Raw genomic sequence first — 7587 nt, forward strand, 5'->3', positions numbered from 1 at the left:
TCCGACACCTGAAGGGAGTACTGGGAGAGGTCAAGGCCGTCAGAGGTGAGGCTAGTTGGCTGAAATTGTGAATAAAATGCAGATAGAAATTGGCGAACCCCAGAAACCACTCTAGGGCCTCACGGGAATCTGGAGATGGCCAATCTATCACAGCCTTAACCTTGTCAGGGTCCATACGTATTCCCTCGGACGAGACGATATACCCTAGGAAGGGAACAGACTGTGCATGGAATACGCATTTCTCCGCCTTGACAAAAAGACCATTCTCAAGTAATCTCTGGAGCACTCGTCTGACATGTTGAACGTGTTCCTGGAGAGATGAAGAAAAAATCAGTATGTCATCCAGGTAAACATATATAAACTGATCTACCATATCTCTCAACACGTAATTAACGAGTGCTTGGAAAACCCCTGGCGAGTTGGAGAGCCCGAACGGCATCACCAAGTATTCAAAGTGCCCTCTAGGGGTATTAAAGGCGGTTTTCCATTCATCCCCCTTCCTGATGCGGAACAAATGATAAGCATTACGTAAATCCAATTTTTTGAATACGGATGCTCCCTGTAACCTCTCAAAAGCTGAAGACATATGTGGTAATGGATAGGTGTTCTTTACCGTAATGTTGTTAAGCTCTCGGTAGTCAATACTAGGTCGCAGAGAACCATCCTTCTTACCCACAAAAAAAAAATCCCGCCCCCGCTGGAGAAGAGGAAGGGCGCATGAACCCAGATGCCAAGGAATCAGAAATGTATTTCTCCATGGCCTCCCTCTCTGGAATAGAAAGAGAGTATAATTTGCCTTTAGGCGGAGACTTACTTGGTACTAAGTCTATGGCACAGTCGTAGGGACGATGCAGAGGAAGAGAAGCAGCACGGGACTTACTGAACACCTCCTTCAGGTCCAGATACTCTGCGGGCATGTTTGATAATACCATGTTCTCCTTCTGAAAGACAGAGACAGGGACAACAGGACAAGCAGAAACCAGACAAGACTCATGACAACTTTCATTCCACAATGCGACTGTGTTGGAACCCCAATCCACTCGTGGATTATGTTTCATTAACCAGGGGTGACCTAAGACAATGGGAGCTACGGGGGAGTCCATGAGAAAAAAGGATATGGTTTCGCAATGATTGCCTGAAGTGAGCAGAGTGATGGGTTCCGTGCAGTGAGTGACGTGAGGCAGTTCTTGGCCATTGAGTGCGGTGACATGGATGGGAAGAGACACAGGCAGGACAGGAATGTTCAGGTGGCGTGCAAGGAGTGAGTCGATGAAATTACCTTCAGCTCCGGAGTCCAGAAGGGCGTGACAGTCGTGTGTGTGATTCTCCCACCGCAGTTTCACCGGAAGGAGAGTCGATGATGTTGTTGAGGACTTCCCAGCGGAGATCCCACCCGGTAGTAGCCTCATTTTTACTACCGGGCTGGCTCTTTTACCGGGCAGGAATAGATGGTATGTCCTGAGCCTCCGCAGTACAAACATAGTCCTTGGGACCTCCGCCACTCTCTCTCCCTCCGGGACAGCCGAGCTCTACCCACCTGCATGGGTTCATGGTCGCCGATGGGACCGACCACGTTCTCTCGACTCGAGCGGCCCCTTTCCGGAGAGATGGGATGGCGTGTAGGACTGGTCTGTGTACCCAGCCGATTAATCGGGGCATCAACTCGCAGGACTAGGTCGATGAGACCGTTGAGTGTGGGGGGCAGCTCGAGGAGGAAGATCTCCTTCTGAACACGGTTGGCCAGCCCATGCAGGAAACGATCCCACTGCGCCGCCTCGTACCACTGGCATGCGGCCGCCAGGGTGCGGAACTGGATGGAGTAATCCATGACAGAAGATTTCCCTTGATGTAGGTCTGAGAGCTGATGGGCGGCTTCCCTGCCGGCCGCGGCTCAATCGAAGACCCTTCTCATCTCCTCCAAGAGAGTGTGGAACGAGGCGCAACATGTGGTTCTCCCACACCGCCGTCCCCCATAGGGCGGCTTTGCCAGATAGTAGAGTCAGGGTGAACGCAACCTTTGACTCCTCGGTGGCGAAGGTGCGGGGCTGTAAGGCAAAGTGCATGGAACATTTATTAAGGAAAGTTCTGCAGAAGGTTGGCTCACCGGAATAGTTTTCTGGCGCCGGAAGTCGCGGCTCTGGCCGGAAGTGATCCCCTTGGGGGTCTCCCAGGGGACGGGCGGCGCAGGCAGTGCGATGGGCGCAGTGGGAGAGGTGAGCTAGTGGATCTACTGAGTGAGCTCGGACACCTGTGCCACCAGCGCTTGGATAGCGCATCCGGTGTTAGCGATGCTCTCCTGCTGCTGATCCATACGGTTGATGCTGTGGGGGATAAAATCAGATAAAGAGGTGGTGCTCGCTGCTTCCATTTTGGTGAGAGCGTTCTGTGACGAGAGAAGCTGGAAACAAGTGCGAGTATGAACAATATTTAATGAAAACAAAACAAAACAAACAAGAATACAAACAATGCTGGGAAGACGACAATCCAGGATGGGGAAGGCGGTGAGTAATCCAGATGGTGGTGGAGAGTGGGCAGCAGGAGAGGATGGCACAGGAACTGCAGGGAATCGAGCCGAAGGTAAGTGGTGATGCTTGTGAAGGTGCGATGAGTGGATGTGGTTCCGGGGGAAGACACGGACATCCAAACGCAGAACAACACAGAAGCAAAGAACAATTACCAACATGAAACAACGCTCTCACAAACACAAGACGTGAGACAAGCCATTATATAGGGAGAGAGTGATGAGTGACAGCTGCTGCTGATGACAATTAACGGAGACGCCCACAAACTAATCAGTGCAGACGAGAAACACACAGACTTCACCACAAAGTGCAAAACCCAGAGATCACGGTTTCCCAACCGTGACAATATGTCAAACCTTTGCAGAGATACAGCCCTCAGATGCAGTTTGGCATCTTTCAAGCAAATTCATTTATGCACTAAATGAAAATCGTTTTGTGTATCGACACAAAATCCATAACTTTTTGCCAGCTTGGTTTGAAGATGATCTGAGAGAATTTGGTGAAAACTGAACCAACGATCTAGGAGGAGTTTGAAAAAGTAGGTTGTCAACATAAATCAAAATGGTGAACAGGAAGTTCAGCCAATAATGATAAAATCGGTATCTGTGTTCTCATCATGATCCAAGGAATGTATCAGAAATCTGATTACAATAGGTTAATGTAAGCAAAAGTTATTAGCATATTTCTAAATTTCATTATAACTTTGACCACAAGGTGGCGCTGCCCCCAAACATTTTGAGTACCATGAGGGAATGGAGCTGAAGATTTCTGTAAATAGGCTGACATGGGAAAACTGGGTATGATGCACTGAATCTAAAGAGACCAGTTTTGTGATTTTTGGCCAAAGCATTCAGAAGTTATGAGCAAAAATATGCATTTTTCACATCTCCTGACCACTAGGGGGCACAGCACCAAAACACTGCAGGTAGTCTCAGGTGATGCTGGTTATAACACACATCAAGTTTGGTCTCAATAGGCCAAACCGTTGCAGAGATATAACCTCACGTCCACTTGCATGCTTTTCATAAAAAATTTTCACGTGCTTTTCGAAAACAGTATTAATAATCAACTTTTTGCCTGCGTGATCTGAATATGATTTGGTTAAATTTTCATGACAATCGGTTCAACGGCCTAGGACAAGTTAAAAAAGTAGTTTTTACGAACAATTGAAAATAGTGAAAAAACAAAACCTTTTAGAATTTTGATGTCCTTTCGACTCAGCATGAGCCAAGGAATCAGAGGGAAAAGAATTTTCATTTTTTTAGGCTTACGATTCAAAAGTTATTAGCATAACATTTTTGAAAGTTTATAGAAGTGGTGGCACTAGAGAGTTTGCTATGGTAACCAAAAATTTGATTTCAGAACCAGAACCAAATTTGCTATGGTAACTTTTCTCACTGTCCTCTATCAGTCTGCAAAATTTTCACAACTTTCCTGCAAGCGGTTCAATGGGCTGCCATAGACTTGCGGCGGAAGAAAAAAATCATGCATACGGATACAATAGGTGCTGAAGCACCTTCGGTTCCTTTAACAGGTTTTATTAACAGCTCTGAGAGTAGACATAATTTCAACATTCTCAAACAAAAAAAAAAGTACAATTAAGAGATAAGCAAAAAAACTTCAGAAGGGGGAACAATGCCAAAATAACAAACAAAAGTATTTCTATTCTGGGGGTTAGATTCCTTCTTGGTTAATTTTCGGGTTAATTTTGAATATAAGAGATTCACTGTGAATGGTAAGAACTCATCTACCATGCTTTTGCAGCAATGCGACCCGCTCTGCAACATGAGCAGAGACATGCCAGCAGCACCGGGACACATTCTGTGCCATGACAGGGTTGTCAGAATCATGACACATAAGCACACCTGATGGGGCCCAGGTCAGAAAGGGGGCAAGGGGCCAGACTTAAAAAGTCACAGAGAGTCAGTGGTGAAAAATTTCACATACTGAGAAAAGAAAAAAAGAAGATAAAGACAAATTAACCTAAGCACAGGACAACTGAGGTCTGTGTGTGAACTGTAACCTTAACACTTACTAAGAACCTGAATGACTAAATATCTGCTGTACCCCTCACACTCTCCATTTCTTCTGCCACACGAGAACTGTGAGGGTCACCTCCCTTCCTCCATCCTTGACATAAACATAAAAATCAAACAATTGGATTGAGCTGCTGCTGCTGATCCATGTCACTCAGATCTATTTATACAAGACACACACAACTGCTGTTCAATCTACAATTACACAAGAACAAAAAGGACCACCAGCCCCCCCACCCCACACCCACACACACAGACAACAGGGTCTAGTTTCACTGTAACAATAGTCAGGGTAGGAGAACAAGTCTTCACACATATATTTAAGTGAGGAGATGCAGAGAATGGATTTCAGGGAATTTACTGAACATTGTTTGTAGACCAGAAGAAAAGAATTTAGAAATAGAGTAAAAGTGATATTAAATTGATATATAGAGAAAATCTTTTTCAATAATTTTTATTGTAAGCGGTGTTATTTTGGTATTATTTATATACTATTAAAGTAATTAAATATTTTTTACTTGCTTTTATTTTTAGATTTTAGATTTTTTTTCATATAATAGTTTTTATTCTGTTTTTCATCTATTATTCACATTTTATTTCAATGTACACTTTTTTATTGTTTTAGTTAACCATAACAATACGAATTGTGGCATGTTAAAAAAAAATAGTTTGATCTTGTGCAAGTGAAGTGTTGATGGATGAAAACATTATCTGATGGGGGAATTAAATGTTCCTACTCTTGGAAACTACAATATGATCCAAAGTTCAAAGGGCAGAGTGAAGAGCAGCTGAAGAGAAGCACAAACTGTAAGCACTTCATGTAGGCATGAATCTGAGGTGTGAATAAAAGGGGGGGCCGAAGGATGTTTTGAGACAATTACTCACCCATATAATAGTCTAATAATGCGCTGGTGTGCCTTTGTAATGCATGTAGGGCTGCATGATCAAGTGCCAAAAGGGTCAGTGTATCTTTTGGTCATTTGATTTTCCATTTTAAAAGAAATAAAGATAAATGAGAAACAGTTTGATTTTCATTTTTTCGTTTTGTTTGAAAAACGGAAAACGAAAATTTTGCTGGATTTTTCGTATTTTTGTTTAAGGGTCAAAAATGAGATTATGCTTTAATATTTGTTTGAATGTGTGGGCGGCACTGAAACGCCCCTTTCATCCTTCTGTTCTGCACCGACAAGCAGCAACGAGAGCTCAGTTCATCTTCAACAGGAGAGAAGCGGCAGACAGCAGAGCTTATTAATCCTGCCGATTACTTTATTCTATGACATTTGAATTTTACTGTAGGCCTATATGATCTACAACGACATGAAATATGATGACTTTTAGCCTACTAATTTTATTCTATGCCTATTTAAGAAAAACCTCACAGGTAGCCTAACATGTTTTCATTCACTATTACATACAGCAACTGAAGCTTTATCTTGTAGAGTGTAGTCTGCTGCACTTCTCCACACTCTCCATCCTGATAACAGAGGAAAGAGCTTCAGCTCCGTCAGTTTTGGTCATAAGACACCCTAAATAACATGAAAACCTTACAAAACTCAACACAATGTGCTTTCTGCCATCTCAGTCTACATGAACTTCTTTCTGAAACGTCAGAAATTAACCATGTTTATGCATCAGACGAACCATGTCTAGCTGGACATTTTACTTTTAAAATAAGCCATTTAAATAGAAAAGTAATAATAATAATTTTATGTTTAGGCCTTTGTAATTCATATGAAACCAAGAGAGGTGCAGTGTTTCCCGTCTGAACTCATTATCTGTAATGATGTCACACCATCACTATATTCATAGGGTCATCTACAGAATTTGTGAATTCAGTTCATAATTCTAAGTAGGATATGGGGAAAACTTAACTTATTTTATTATAAATTTTATTATAAATGTGGGTTGGATTTTTCCCATTATTTTTTTTTCTGAATGGCCTAGAATAAATTAAGTAGGCAAACATTTTTTAATATATTTTATTCCATGTCGTTGTAGATCACAGGCTAAAGAAAAATTCAAATGGCGTTTTATGAATAAAGTTGTCAAGTCTGCTTTGTCAATAACATGCAGCAGCCTGAAAATATAATATTTATTATTATTATTATTATTATTATTATTATTATTATTATTATTTTATCTTGCAAGCACCACTAGCAAAGAATTGGCAGGATTAATAAGCTCTGCTGTCTGCCGCTACTCTGCTGTTGAAGATGAACTGAGCTCGCAGAATACAGAAGAGTTGAAAGGGGCGTTTCAGCGCCGCCCACACATTCAAACAAATACTAAAGCATAATCTTATTTTATAACCATAAACAAAAATACGAAAAATCCAGCTAAATTTTTGTTTGTTGCATCATTTATTAAATGTACCCAATAAAATAGAATAAATAAATTACACACTAAGAATTATTAAAATTAATTGTCATGTTGTTAGTCTAATGATACGGATTTGGTTTCAAGTGATGTAAGAATGATAATGGGGGAAAGAGTCTGCAACTTGATTTAACTGACGAACTGACCATTTGTGACATTCAATGTCGACAAAAATGATTGTTGTTTTAACCCACTCATACAATATCATTTTAAACACATAAATATCTTGACTACACAATACAGAGTAAAAAAGAATAAATATTACATGCAAAACCCTACTTCATCCATTGTTTTACTTTACCTATATCCATTACAGTAATTAACTGTAAGCATCGAGTTGCATTCAATATTAAGTAAGCTTGAAAAATGTATGAAAAAGAAATAATGGCCATTAAATGGGCTAAAATCATACAGTGCTTTCTTCTTGTCCTTTATATGGTTTGACGAAAATTATTTAACCAGTCATCTATCACCGTCTATTCTTTTAAACAATCTAAGACCTACAAACTTAAAAAGACACTCAGAATCTAATGATGTCTTAGTTTCTACCTTAACAGTCCTCCTTTGTTCACCTCTTTCTTTTCCTCTTTACACACTCTTTCTACAGTTAATCCCTCCTCAGCCTCTTTTACAACACATTGCCATGTCTGAAG

This window comes from Carassius carassius, chromosome 9 (assembly GCF_963082965.1).
Source record: "Carassius carassius chromosome 9, fCarCar2.1, whole genome shotgun sequence".
NCBI lineage: Eukaryota > Metazoa > Chordata > Actinopteri > Cypriniformes > Cyprinidae > Carassius > Carassius carassius.